The sequence below is a fragment of the Thermobia domestica genome, chromosome 18 (genome assembly GCF_964235325.1).
Source record: "Thermobia domestica chromosome 18, izTheDome1.hap1.1, whole genome shotgun sequence".
Lineage (NCBI taxonomy): Eukaryota > Metazoa > Arthropoda > Insecta > Zygentoma > Lepismatidae > Thermobia > Thermobia domestica.
Window position 1 is genome coordinate 168605880 of NC_137471.1, and position 15514 is coordinate 168621393.

Below are 15514 nucleotides of genomic sequence, written 5' to 3' on the forward strand. Positions count from 1 at the left end.
ATGGTTGAATGAAGAAAGTGGGAGGAAACGGGAAAATCCCGAGAAAACCCACGCACACGGTGTTTGTCCACCACAAAGTTCACTTGACAGGAACAGGGTTTGAACCAGAAATCCCAATCACCAGAGATGAACGCTCTACCACTGAGCCACCGCGGCACGCAAAAAATCAAAATAAGACAGTCTGGTGCAGATGTAGTTTTGGTGCATTACATTTTGGAAGATTTACAAGTAAAATTCAATCCCACACAGCAAGGAATATTTCCTCAATCAAAAGAAAATATTTTCCTTGGTTTCCAAAAGATTTTCCTTCTCTGTACATTTCCATGCTGGTTTCCCCAATGTATTCCAAATATTTCCCGAAAATATTTTCCCAAAAATGTTTGTAAAACATTTCAGAAATTACCTGGAGTACATTTTGAGAATGCTTGCCGGAAAGTAAATCCAGGAAAATATTCACAAAATATATTAGGAATATTGTTTTGGATCTAATTTAATATATTTTCACTGTTGAGAAGAGAAATATTTTTGAAATGATACTAAAAATGTTTTCCATATGTCATACGGAAAACAATGATACGAAATATACTCCACATATTTAAAAAATGTTTTCTAATACGTTATTTGCAATATTTTCTATTTTTACGAGAAAACGTATTAAATATATATTATAAAAACATTTAGAATATTTAAAAAAATATTTCGTAATATAAGAAATATTTTTCAGAAATGTTTTTAAAAGGTTTACTTAATTTTTACAAAAGTATTTTGGTAATCTTCTTCTATAACTTAAATTAAATATTTTCGTATGATATTTTAGTATTATTTCCAGAATATTTTATCAAATTTTGAATATAAATCTTTAAAGCAGATAAAAGAAAACATTAAAAATGAATAGAAAAATGTTTTCCATTCTGTTTTGGAAAATATTTTGTGTCTTTAGTGAACAACATTTTCTGATATAGGTCTATTGTAGAAACATTTTTACATTGTTTTCAGAATATACTCTTCCGTTATTAGAGAAAACATATTCCTTGTTACATCTGAGAAGTATCCCAAATATTTGCCGGAAATATTTTTTAAAATGTGTTTGGAGAACATTTAATGAAGTACAGGAAGCAGTGGCATTAAATAAGCTTTCCGGGCTTAAGTCCCACCAAAATTTGTTTTACTATATTAAAGTAAATAAAATATCCTGCACAATTTTCACATGTCCAGGAATAAAGTTAGCAAAAATTCCCTCCACGAAACAAAATCGTAAATACGCCACTGACAGGATGCGCATTTTTAGAACGTTAGTAGAAAATAATGTAAGGAAAATTTTCACAAATTGTAATAGAAATATTGTGTTGAATGTAATGTAATATGTTTTCAATGTTGAGAGCAGGGGTAAAAGTGGATTTGAAAAGGTGGGGGGACGGTAGGTAGCGGATGACGTCACGCCATTGCCCCTGACTATCTTTGACCATTTTATTTTTTTTAGGAACTGGGGGGACGCCGTACATATTTTTGCCAGGTGGGGGCGGCATCCCCCCGCACTTTTTACCTCTAGTTGAAAGAGAAAATGTTTTCGAAGTAACACTAAAAATGTTTTACATAGGGCCTACATGATAAAGAAAACAGAATAGGCCTGTGAACAGAATAAAATGTTTTCCAACATGTCATATGCAATCTTTTCTATTCTTACAAGAAAACATATGAAATATAATTTTTAAAATATTTCGAATATTTTAAAAATAAATTCGTTCGTAATATGAGAAATATTTTTCAGAAATATTTTTAAAACGCCTATTAATTTTGTATGGAAATGTTTTTGTTACCTTGTCCTGTAACTTAAATGAAATATTTTCATGCAATATTTTATAATTATTTCCAGAATATTTTATCGAATGTTGAATCAATTCTCTCACAAGAGTATCGTAGTAGCATTATTACCAATCATTATACTAATTATAGCAGCATCAAATAAATATATTTGTTAAAAATTTGAAATTTATAATATCTTGGTGACATCGCACAGGCATTTATTTCAGATCGCAAAATAGCATCGCTACATCAATCGTCATTTGTTTCTCAAAAGTACCAGCATTCCTTGCACGATATGTTGAAATTGAATGTTGATCTGTTCCTGTGAAGTTGTTACAGAATCCCGGCAATTCTAAAGAACAAAGATTCATGTGAAACACTAATTCGAATGTTACCATTTTACAGTTATATTTATTATATAAATAGGAAGAAGGCATCTGGATCTGAACGGTCGTGCCTATGAAGAAGGTGTCCAATTGGAGGCCGAAATGAAATGAAATGAAGCTTACAACAAAAGTCGGTAAGTAGAACGATTACATAAAATAATTTAGCTTTATTGTCTGTAAAATTTAGCTTTATTGTCTGTAATAAATTCATGTGGAAGGCTAGATTTCCATTGTTTATGATTATACATAAAATACCGTGCTGGTTTCTTTTGGCTCACCATTCGAAATAATTGCTGAAAAATGAATTATTTTAATAACTTTCTTTTTATTGTCTCCTAAGTGATTTTCGATAGGCGATTTGAAATACGTCGCATGGCATAGATGAGATTCTAAGGGAGCGTCAGAAGTAATTGTCAAAAAATTACAGTTACTATTTTATGATTTGCGTATATATATACGGGGCCGGATGTATCACGTAAAAACTACAGTGCAAAAAATACAAATCAGCCTACGTGGCCACTAAAAAGCACCAATAGGCAGGGCTCTAGAACACAGGTCTCCCTTCCCATTTATATGTAATATAGACAGAAATCAACGTGCCCTGCGGGGCTCTAACCAGCTTTCACTTGCTAACGCTCGCTCGGCAATACTATGTGAATTAAATACTTTACTTTGGTACAGAGAAAGAAATCTGTTAACCTATATGGGGACCTGTGTTCTAGAAACTTCCCGCAACAATACTATCTGATCAAAACAGGGCGAAGGTGGAGGACAACAGGAGCGAGTAGATGCTTTCCAAAGGGAAAAGATGTGGGCAAGTCTTTACTTTAGGCAAGGCAGTGGCAATAAACCATTCATCTGAACCTGTTCCTGCAGTTAGTTACAGTTCTCAAGAAGGAAAGACAAGATAACGTGCCCTACGGGGCTCTAATCCGCCTTCAATCGCTAACGCTCGCTCGGCGATTTGTATTTTATAATATTACTACCTTGCCCAAAGTAAAGAGTTACCAGGCGTATATTACCATTTTAATGACAGGTTATAATAATTCTGCGTGTAGATTTACTTCTGGCGTGTCACTCGAAATCTCTGTTTCTTTCAGAAGTAATGTTCCGGGGGCATTGCTAATACTATTCTAGTTATTATTGTAAACGTATTGTTTTGGATGCTCCGGGGGGCACTGCCCTCCCAAAAACAGGTCTGGAAGAAACACTGCTCGAAATACTTACTGAGATATAATTCTTTCGCCACTTTCTTTCTTGTTGTGTATTTTTCGCCAAGCGAAGTATAAATTTTTCACTTGGCATAGATAAAATTCAAGGAGACCGTCAGAATTAATTGTCGAAAAGTTACAATTCTTTTACGATTTGCGTATTTATACTGAGTCCTGATGTGTGGATAAGAAGTACAGTACAAAAAATAGAAATCAATCTGTGTTAGGGGGCTACTAAAAAGCACGAATACCATCTAAACGAGTCATGGAGGGTGAAGGCGGGGGCCCAAGGGGGTGCTTCCGAAGGGAGCAGGCACGTACTCTTCTATTTTGATCAAGGGATAATGGCGCGTATATTACCATTTTAATGACGTATTCACGATTTTTTTTTAGGGGACAGACGCTTGGCTAACTTTGTTCCTGGAGATGAAAAAATTCTGAAAGATAATTTATTTACTTTAATATAGTAAGTACAATTTCAATGGGCTTAAACCCGGAAGCCCCCCTTAAATATACCACTGGGTTATGATAATTGTGGGGTTCATTCGAGCAGACGTTTACATCGAGAGCAAAATTTATAGGTAAAATGTGAAGTATTTTTCGTGAAGGAATAAGAGTGTGAATGTAAGTTATTTCTATCATTGCACAGCTTATTGAAATGGATTTTGAATGCAAATAGGGTAAGAATAAGCGACGGGAATTTCCGGTTCATACGTCAGTTGTGAACATCTGCGATGGCCGTAATGTGTTTTTTTTTAAAGAATTGTGTAGTAAAGAGAGAAGGATTATAAAGTTTATGCAGAGTCATGGTATGGTGAAGCGCGTAAAATCAACTGCGCAAAGTGTGGAAAAGATGTATTCACGAAGAAAAATTCAGAACAGAGGCAATAGCCCTGCATACAGTATTTTCAGTCGTAAAGGTGAGAAAGAAAGGGGGTGTAACACACGTGTATTAGCTGTGAAAGGTGTTTTTTTTTTTTTTTTTTTTTAAGGATCGAAATTAAGTGTTTTTGAAGATAAGAATAATTACAAATATTGTGAATGACCATCCTTTTTTTTGCGTACTCCCCACCCCCCTGTCGCTGATGTTTCTGCTCCCTACGCTGTCGCTCGGGCCCCCCTGCTGTGCTTCTGCCCTGACTCGGTTAAATAGCGTTCTTGTTTTTTTTACTGGCCACCTAGCACAAGTTGTTTCGCCTTTTCTTCTAGAGCTCCTCATTTAGTGCATAGGGAGGCGCGGTTGCTTAGTGCTAGAGCGTTCACCGGTTCTTGGGGTCCGTGGTTCGATGCCAGCTCGCGCCGTGTCGACTTTGTGGTGAACAAACTTCGTGCTCGTGGGTTTTCTCGGGGTTCTCCCGTTTCCCCCCACTTTCTTCATTTCACTCATTTCTCATTATCACCGTCTTCTTTAGCCTAAGCGGCATAAGCGTGGGACGTGAAACTTAAAGGATTTTTCATTTAGTGCATGTTCTGCAAAAAGAAACTGGAAGATGCAAGAAATGCGTCAAAATTTGGTACAACAGCCTGCTAGAGTATTGCCTAATTCTGTGTACAGGTTTACTATTGGCGTGCCGCTCGAAATATTTGTTGAAAAATTATAATTCTTTCGCTAATTTTGTTATTGTCTCTTAAGTGGCAGGCGAATGTAAATATTTCACCTAGCGTATATAAAATTCAAGGGGGCCATCAGACTAGATTTGCCGAAAAATTACAATTATTCTTGTATTGTATTGTATTCAGGGTTTGCCCAAGTGGGTCCAGCCCGGAAAAAAACACCGGGTTTTTTCGGGTTGGACCCACCTGGGTTTTTGAGATTTTCATTAGTATATTATTGGTGCAATTAACGTGATCACATTGGAAGTGATTCTTATCAGATTTTGGACTTTCCTTGGGCAAATTAGGTGCTTTCACGTTAACGTATACAACATCCAAAGTGAGGCCTTCATAAAGTTCTTAATGCACTGAATGCATTTTAAAAAGCCGTACCTTAGATTGAGATAATTATAGAACAAATTAATTTATGGAATGTGCTTATATCCTATTTCAAGTAAAATATGCAATTTTATATTTTAGAAAATACTTTCCGTGAATAGTGTGCTCGCTTACTTAGCGACGCCGAAGGACATTACCCCTCATACATCTGATGGGTTTAGTGCTATAGGTGCTGGTACTACTAGTAAATATGTAGTGTATTAATAAAACTATTAGTATTATTTTTCATTATCTTTGATGGTAACACTGGTATTCTTCAGTAGAGTTTGGTTTTCCAACAACAGTTTAGTTTACTTATTTGTTGCTACTTTTGAACTAGCTTTCTGTAGAATCAACAGCAGCAATAGCGTAAAAATTCGTGTCAAATTTAAGAATCTTAGTGCTCGGAGTTTCGAAGGGTGCGTAACGCTTACTATTTCAAGTCCTGAATTCAAACTTTGTACTAGTGGAATTTTCGATGTACAGTAAAGAAAGCTTGCATTTTCGGAAAATAATAATAAACCTTCGTCGCGAAATAAGTGCTCGGGAATTTTCAGCAATTAAACGCACAAAGCTTTGGAACTGAATACTTGAACAATAAAACTATTTGAAAAAAATGAAATCAAATCTTTCAGTTTTACGTCCCACGGTTATGCCTGTTAGGCTAAAGGAGACCGTGATTATGAGAAATGAATGAAATGGTGGAATGAACCAAGTGAGAGGAAACGGAAGAACCCGAGAAAACTCACGAGCACGGTGTTTATCCACCAAGAATTCGACACGGCGCGAGCTGGAATCGAACCAGGGATCCCAAGCACCGGAGGTGAACGCTCTATCACTGAGCCACCGCGTCCCTAATAAAACTGTTTATTTTACGCTGTAAGATATTTAGTTTCATTTAAGACATATTGAAACATTTACTTTATGAAATTGAATTATACAGGATGTTTCAAAACAACATTGACAACGTTTTTGAGATGATTCCTGACAGCAAAATAAGACAAAAAGTATAGACCAACCTGGGTGCACAATTGCTTCCTTTCGGACTTGTAGGCTGCCGAAAATATGAAAAGATAAACTTTAAAGGTCTATAGCGCCAAAACTGTGGTACCTACCTTAGTCGTGTCGAGACTTCACTTAAAAACTGAGATGTGCACTCTCCAAAAATACGCGTTTCAGAATCCTGCAGTACTCACGCAACAATTTTTATAGAGCTAGCCTTGCTACTGGCATATAATTTGGAGTACTGGCCAACTACCTCTTGTTCATGTTTTCGGCAGCTTATAACTCCGAAAGGAAGCATTTGTTCACCTAGGTTGATCTATACTTTTTGTCTTAGGTTGGTGTCAGGTATCACCTCCTAAACCGGTGTCGGTGTTGTTTTAAAACACCCTACATATATGTTAATTGTTTTAAATTAATTTTCTGGGAGAACGGTCTTGCAACAAGTGCTCGGGAAATTCCCGTAATTCAACGCACAAAGTATCGAAAGTGAACTTCAACAATAGAACCATTTATTTTACGCTAGAAAATATTTAATTTTATTTAAGACATTTTGAAACTTTTATTTTATAAAACATGAGTTACAGATTGATTTGTTTAAATTAAATTAATATATTTGTTCTCAATTAATAAATTTGGCGAATGTCAGTGAGGGTATTAGGCTGATTCGTTCTATATTTGTTCGTTCGTCTGCCTGTACCACGCGTACAACAGGGTACCACTTTCCGTCTTTTAAGTTTAAATTTTCAGGGTACAAGTACGAGACAAACTAAATTTCTCATGTTCAGATTTTGGCGGCATACCAACCTAAAATTTCAAAATAGCGGGTATCCACGCCGCAATTTTCAGTTTTTCAAGTTGAAATTTTCAGAGTAGAAGCACAAGACACTCTAAATTAACTGTATATATTTTGGCGGCGATCCAACGTAAAATTTCAAAATGACAGTCATTTTTCAAAACAGCAGTGAAATTGTTGCAAGTTGTGACAATCATAATCTTGAAATATAAATCACATTTTAACACTTGTACCCTAAAGGCATTGGAATATTTAAAAAAAAAAACTCAAACCCGAAGAAAAAACAATTAATCCCGAAAAACCCCATATGGGTCCAGGTGTGTTGGGCTTTTTCAAAAAAGTCCGGGTTTTTCAAACACTGATTGTATTGTATTTATTTTCACACGTTTTCATACAAATTGTTCACAACATGAACGTATGAGTTGGACACGTCACAAGAACATTGAATATGTACATATTTATACATTTAAATCTACATCCGATAGTAAAATAGCGTCAATTTAAGTAAGAGAGGTACAATTTTTCATTATTCTAATTTGCATACAACGATATGAAACAATATAACAGTTAATAAAGCATTACATTATACATATGCAAAAATATATATACACTTTAAACCGTATCGGACCGGAGTTTTTGAAAATTCCGTATATTAGAGTGAAAGAGGCTCAATTGTTGGTCTGACAGTGAAGCGAGTACGTTTAGAACTAGTTGAAACGTTTAGAAAGTACGTAGTTCATCTCTGCTGCATGGGGTCCTTGGTTCGATCCCAGCTAGCGCCAAAAGGTCTTTGTGGTAGACAAACCGTGTGCGTGTGTTTTCTCGGGGCTGTCCCGTTTCCTCCCACTTACTTTATTCCACTATTTCATTCATTTCTCATCATCAGCGTCTCACCCTGGATGCATAAACGTGGGACGTTAAACTAAATGTTTCATTTCATCTTAATTCCCATGTACAATACCTGCTTCTTGAGTTATACATAATATTTTCAATCTGTGCTAAACTAGTGTATTAATATAGGTTGCTGACGCTATAGTACCTACAATTCTCCGCAGAATTTGATATTTATGAATTCTGATAGAACAACTTCGTGTAGGCTTTGCTTTGGAAGTAGTTTGGAAATACGTGACTTGTTAAACAATGCATGCTAGAAAGTATCTCTCATCCATGTTCGCGAATAGTTTCTTTTCTGCATTACTACTCCCTGAATACAGCGTGGGTGTAAAGTCAGTTCTTATTTGTAACAATGAATATTTCTAAAACTAAACAACTTATCACAGTTTTATTTTCATCGAATACATTATTAGAGTGCACCATTTGGTTATTAAGTTACATTTCAACCTATGCACCCGCATTTTCCACAACTTCTAAAATGTTAACTGGCCAGCTAAGCTGATGCCAGTTTCTAGGATAATCTAGATTAAAAATAGGTATTGACTTTACAACCACCGTGTATATTCTAAAACTGTTAAATTATTCCTCGTCTTCCTGTAGATTTCATAATATTTTTTATAGAAACGTTGCTTTCATCAATTTCTAATTACAACGGCAGGGTTGGCTGGTTTAAACAGCTGTTGTCTTTTTTTTTTTTCAAAAAACGCAACAGTTTTAAACCAAAGAACGAAAAATGCTTTAAATCGTGTGAACTTCATGGTGACGATTCCACATATCACACCATCTGCATTATGTTTATCTACTTTTCATCTTTTAATCAAGAAGTCCCGTGTTCAATTCTCGGTCGAACCACAACCCATCTTTCAAGTGTAAACCAAGTAGCGATTAGGTGTCCCTTTAAGCGAAAGTCTTCTTCGTGATAACTTTTGTATTTCATAAGGATGTTAAGGCTAAACATACGAAACGAAACCAAATTGTATATTTCTACTTGCCTGAATGCCTGTTGTTTTATAAAGAAGCCAAGGTTGCTTAAATATATTGATAGAAATTGGCAAAATGTATCAACTGCCTACGTAGCTTCCAACATCAGCTTGGATTCGACTTTGTTTTAATTTTGTTGAATGTTATCTACATAATAAATTTGTCATTTAATATGATACGTTGAACTTAAAATTTTACATACAAATACATTTAAACTAATAATAGGATTTTCCCAATGGCTAAGGCGGGAGTTTCTTGATTTATATGTAATTCTGTATAATGTTTTTACTACTGTAACTACTTATCTTTTTGTCCTTCCGAAATGACTCTTGACAATTATATTAACAACTAGGCCTATGTAAAGATCAGTATAACGTATTTTTATCAGGAGTCCTTCGTGAGTGAGTCGACAATCTCACTTGTGACCAATTAGTCCCGGTTTCGTGTCGAAATGGACAATTTCTCTTGGATGTAACCCGAGAAGCGGTTTGGATTCCCTTTCAGCATAACCTTGTTGTTGCATAATAACACCAAGACGAAACAAATTAATTTCTGTCCATATCTAATATAAATACATAGAGTAAATTATTTAAACAAAAAAAAAACTTTTTTTTTCAATAAAAACCATGGTTTTTGCCAAACCTGTACAACTGCTTGAAAATTAGTATGTAATTTTTCTTTTATTGGAAAAATAAAACGTCAGTGCAAATATTAATTTTTGAGGATGCGCCAATTGCAACTGACTCAGTGAGACTCGTCTAAAATCAATGTAATTTGTTTAGGGGCATCAGTTGTATGCTCTAAATTTCCATTACTATTACTTGAGTGCTTAATGTGTATTTCATTACAGGTCTAAGAAATGAAAAACTGGGAGGCCACAGCTTAGAAGCCATCACAAGAAACATCATGAAAAAGACAAGTGCAATAGCTGAGCAATTTAATTGGCACGTTGCAAAAGGAAAGAGCTTTCCTCGTTAACCACTAACACAATAATAGGTAAGAAACTCTCCCTACTGTTCTTTAATCTCATTTTCAGAGTGGAAAACAAAATATAGAAGTTGTCATTTGAAGAGGGATACACTATGTTTAAAATATTGTAAAAAAAAAAAACAAAAAAAAAACAAAAAAAAACATTATGGTGCCCTTTTTATTTTCTTCGCTTTAAATACTTACTATTGTGCCATGAATACTTCTCAGAACCATCTTCCTGTGAACTTTATTTCCCAAAAGCATATACTGCAACCGCTGTTATAACATTTAAAAGGCTTTGGAAATCCTTATTTTAGCAAAATGTGCAATTTTCCTGTCCTCAAGTGACACGTTACATTTAAGTGTCCGTGGAAGAGAGAGCTGAATATGTATAAAATATATTTCATCTTTTTACTGAATTGTTCTGTCATGTTGGTAGTTTTCTTGAGCATTTCATGATTAATTCCTACATTATCAAAATTATTCATTTGTATAAGGCAAAGTAATATGTATGGCCTGCTCCGTGGCAAAGAAATCGAGCAAGGTAGCGGTCATCAAAGCCTTAGTAACCATCTCGGCATTCATCTTGTGCGACTGAGGGAAAAAGAATGATCAGGCCCAGATTTGAGATCGGAGCCTTCGGAATGAGACGCTAGTTCTTCATCAACTCAAATGCTGCCACATGTTTTCAAATTATTATTATTTTTAATATTAGGTTTAATATTTATAAAATGCTATACTTTTTAAAAATAAAAGTGCGACAACTTCAACATGTTAAAACGACCGTAATTAAGCTACAGTCTGAGGTATGTCACCTTCAGCTTTAGCTGTTGTCTTCCTTGCCCTTTACACTTTCTTCAGGATGTTCCTTTTGTAACACATTATTGTCTTCACAACCTGCTGTAGGTCCTACACAAACATTTTAAATATTTTTGTAAGTTTAAGATGTAACAATTGATCTCTAATCATTCCCTGCTGTTATTATGTTATTAAACACTGCCTATTATTTTTATTTTCAGAAACTGCAACACGAGAGAAACGTAACTAACGATGAGATCGCGTAGATTATTGGGATTTGGCTTCAACATGCCATACAGAGACGAACAAGAAAATCAGTTAAGAATTCGGCTGCAGTTCCACAGAACTTGGAGTGACAATTCCCAGCGTCGAAATTAGAGTTAGTTGTGGTAATCAAAAGTGAGATTATACAGAAGCAAATGAGTATTTCTTGTTATTCAGCAATGTGATATTTCTTGAAAGTAGCAAAAAAGTGACATTTTGTGAAAAGATCTATTCCCCATGCGCCGTAGATTTGTGGAACATATTTTTTGCAACATCCATAAATATTGTTGTTGTTGATTTTTATTGAATTAGCGTGTCAGTGACATAATTTCCTGGAACAAGTTTTTACAAGTTAAAATGCGAATTTCTGATATTTGAGAAGATTGTTCTTAATGTATAGAAACAAATAATACGAGCAGCATGAAGATTCTGCTGAAGAGAATTTAAATAAATAATACCACAATAGTGTACATTTATATTTTTATTTAACTACTAACCGATATAAACTGATATATATGCATATTTATTATAGTGGACAGTGTAAATTATAACTACATAATATTAGCTTGCTCTCATATTTTTTTTCTCCTCAAAATCTTATTTATGCACAGAATGTTTCTGGGTGTTCCACTGCTACTACTGGTATGTGGCCACTCCGTGTATGTATGTTGGGGTGTCTTATGTCATATTGCGAGGTTCAGACTGCAAATTAGTCTTCACAATCATCGCGTGCCAGTTTTCAAAGCGGCTATATTGAATTTATTATTTTTAAGATAGGAAAAGGTTTGCCAACAATTGTTTCTTGAATTGGATGTCTAAACCTCATTTTTTTTTTTTTATGGATCCAATACAGCCGCTTTCAAAACTGGCAGGCGACGATTATGAACACACTGATATCCAGTTTGAATCTCGTAAGTCACATAAGACACCCCAACATATATGCACGACGTGGCCATATACCAGTAGCACCAGTGGAACACCCAGAAACCATTTGTATAAATAAGATTTTGAGTAAAAAATAATGCTTAAAATTATGAGAACAAGCTAACATTATTGTAGTTACAATTTACACTCTTTATTATTATTATTAATATTTTTTTTATTTTATTTTTATTTATTAATTAATTAATTTATTTATTTTTTGTGAGTCTGTGGGCCGCAATGGTTTTTCGTCATGAAGACAGAGTGAGGCAAAGGCGTCTAAGCAGGTAAATTGGACAGAAGAATATTATGTTTTCTTCCAGCTGCTATGTCACAGTATGGCCGCCTTGTTTTCGACCCACTATTTGTTCCCAGCAAGAAGCCATTATATATACACAATGACGCAAAAGGCTGGAGCCCATAGGCCAACTCGGTTACTATTGCAGATATGAAAACAAGGTTAGATATGTAAGGACACTTTTAAATTCCAGCAACACTTTTGTTTTAGTACTAGTGTACCGCTCAATAAAGAAAATGCGTTACCATACATCATGTTGGGCTACACGAATGAAATAATGTGTGGTTTAAAATTAGCTACACCGAGAAGAATTGAAAGGAGACACAGTGAAGAATAAACATGCAAATGCAATATCTACGCCAGTGGCGTAGCAACCACGGTGTTGGGGGGGGGGAGGAAGAGCAGATACGAAGGACGCGAAATTGGGTCTTGCACTATATTTTTCATTGTGTCTTTCCGTTCCCTTTGGTCCAAATAATTTCAAACCACACTTTCTTTCATTTAGTGTTATCCAACAGTGGCAGCTTTGTACTTCTCGTTACTATTGGGCAGTATACTAATATAAATACAAAACTTGCTGCATTTTAAAAATTTCCTTCTATATCTTACCTTGTTTCCGTATCTGCAATGGTAACCGGGTTGGCCTATGGGCTTCGCATTCTATCATGTACAGAAAATATTCTGTAAATATTTTGTCATGTACAGAAAATATTCCCTAAATATTTTGTCATGCACAGACAGAAACTATTCTCTAAATATTTTCTGAGATGTACAAAAAATATTCACTAAATATATTTTGGCATATGTAGGAAAATATTGTCTGTGTTACTGGTAAATAATTTTAAAATATTCCATGAGAAACATTTTAAAAACCATTCCGTTAACATTGTATAAAACGTTTCAAATACATTTTCAGTAATGTTTGGAAATCGTACAGGAAACATTTTTTGGAAATCTTCTCTAACGGCGTATAAAATATTTCTACAACGTTTTTGAGTATATTCAGAGAATGTTTTCAGTATTATGTGGAAAATGTTTTCAAAAACATATGGAATATATTTCCTTAAGGGAAGTAGGATACATTTTCTGAAGGAAAATGATGGCACGTTTTAGAAACGTTTTGAAAATATTTCATTGCTGTGTGGGATACTTTCCATGAAAAGACATGTTTATAAGGAACGAATTTCTACAGGTAACTTAATTATATAAAATGTAATACAACTGTATCTTAGGTTTACTAATGTTAAATCATTACAAGTGCTTTACGACGAGTGCATATGAAAAATGGATCTATTAGATGTTATTTTCTACGGGCGGCTTATTTCTGCACCGTGTACACTGGCATCATATTTCTGCACAGTGTGCAAAACCTGTATTTTAATTACAAGTGGAGAGTTACTAGTATGAAACAACAACAAGTGTTGTTGAAACTTGTATTATTCTCAAAACGCACTTCCTTCCACTACCCTCACTTCTGCGCATACACACTATCGCTGACGTGCCTGCTCCCTTCGGACGTATTCCCGTGCGTTCCCAACCAGCTTCGCCCTATCTGACTTGGTTCGATAGCATTCGTGCTATTTAGTGGCCACCCAGCACAGATTCTTTTGTGCTTTTTTGCGCTGTTTTTATGCTAGACATCTGGAAGTCTTATTTATACGCAAATCGTAAAAGAATTATAATTTTTCAACAATTACTTCTGGAGGTCCCCTTGAATTTTATTTATGCCAAGTAAAATATATTCCGCCCATTTGAAACCGTCGAGGGGACAATAAAAAAGAAACTGGTGAAAGAATTATAATTTTTCAATTTTTTTTATTATTGCGCCACAAGTAAACCTGTACACAAGAGCGTTTAACCACTACCTCATTTCTCCTGTATTTTTTTTTTAATTGGAAGTTTTCGCTCACATGTGAAACAAGTCCTGCAGTATATAATCTAGTGGATCTTATTAGGTTACAAAAGAGACACTAAATACTAGAGAATACTAAAGGAACACAAACTTGTCATGGCACAAGCATTATGAGAAATTGTCCACGTTTCTCTAAGATAATTTTCTTCCTTTTTGTTATTTAGGCTTAAAACTTATGTACAAATTCGAACTTGTGTTCGTTCAGGTATATTTTCGGCGCACCACCCGGAATAATTGATGAAAAATTTTAATTATTTCACAAATTTCCTTCTTATTGCTTCTAAATTATTTCCACTGGGCGACATGAAAATATCACACCTGGCATAGATAAAATTATTAACTGCTTCTAGCAGCCAAGTTATCCTTTAACCTCCAGTTGGTTACCGATTATTTTTCTCAGTGTACCACTTACCGCGCTGACGTTTTCCCCTGGAGTAGGATTTCTGCTTGGAAATAGCGTTCCTTTGATTGTATTATAAGAGTGCAGCCTGTATACCACCTCGCTTTATTAAGTATTTTTGCCATAAGGAAAGGTTGCGAGTCACTTTCTCGCTTTATTATGCAACAACTATTCACAAAAGACAAAATCAACATATCAGCTCTAGCAATACGTCAGAGCACTTAATCTAAAAATTATCCAATCTAACCTAACCTAAATTTAGGGATTTACTGATGTATCGCAGAACCAATTTGAAAATCAAATATATATATATATATATATATATATATATATAACTATTCTATCAGGCCTTGTTTCCATTTTGTACTAATACACCATAACACACTGATCAGGGCTATGTGATAATATGTAAAAAATCAGTATCACGTAACTGTTTCAACACAATAACTGTGTCTTCATCAGACTTCCACTCCTTCTGGCTATATATATATATATATACCAAAACGTACTCCGATCGGTTATATTTGGTTGGATTAGATTAAGTGACGTTCGATTACTTTACATTAGGTTAGGGACATAAAAACTACAGTGCAAGAAACACAAACCAACCTGTGCTAGTCAGGGGCGGATCCAGGACGGATTTCTGGGGATAGGGAGGAAGATTGTAATACTACTACTTAGAGCTACTTTTGAGTACTCCAAACTCTGGAATGGGTTTTATTTATATATGAAATAAGAAAGTTTCCTCATTTGGAAGGGGGACAATCGCCCCGATCGCTCCCCGTGGATCCGCCCCTGGTGCTAGTTGGCCACTAAAAAGTACGAATTCTATATAACTGAGTCAAGCAGGGCAACGCTGGTGGACCCGCGCGGGTTGTGTTCGAAGGGAACAAGTGCGTCAGCGACGG

At 35.2% G+C, this 15514-nt stretch overlaps 1 long non-coding RNA gene across 1 annotated transcript; it reads left to right on the forward strand.

Annotated features, from left to right (window-relative positions):
- The first annotated feature begins 2152 nt into the window (after positions 1 to 2152).
- LOC145675640 (uncharacterized) lies at positions 2153 to 11504 on the forward strand. Its single transcript, XR_014129174.1, has 3 exons — positions 2153 to 2323; positions 9895 to 10040; positions 11033 to 11504. It is a non-coding gene; the product is annotated as an uncharacterized LOC145675640 (long non-coding RNA).
- Positions 11505 to 15514: the final 4010 nt, after the last annotated feature.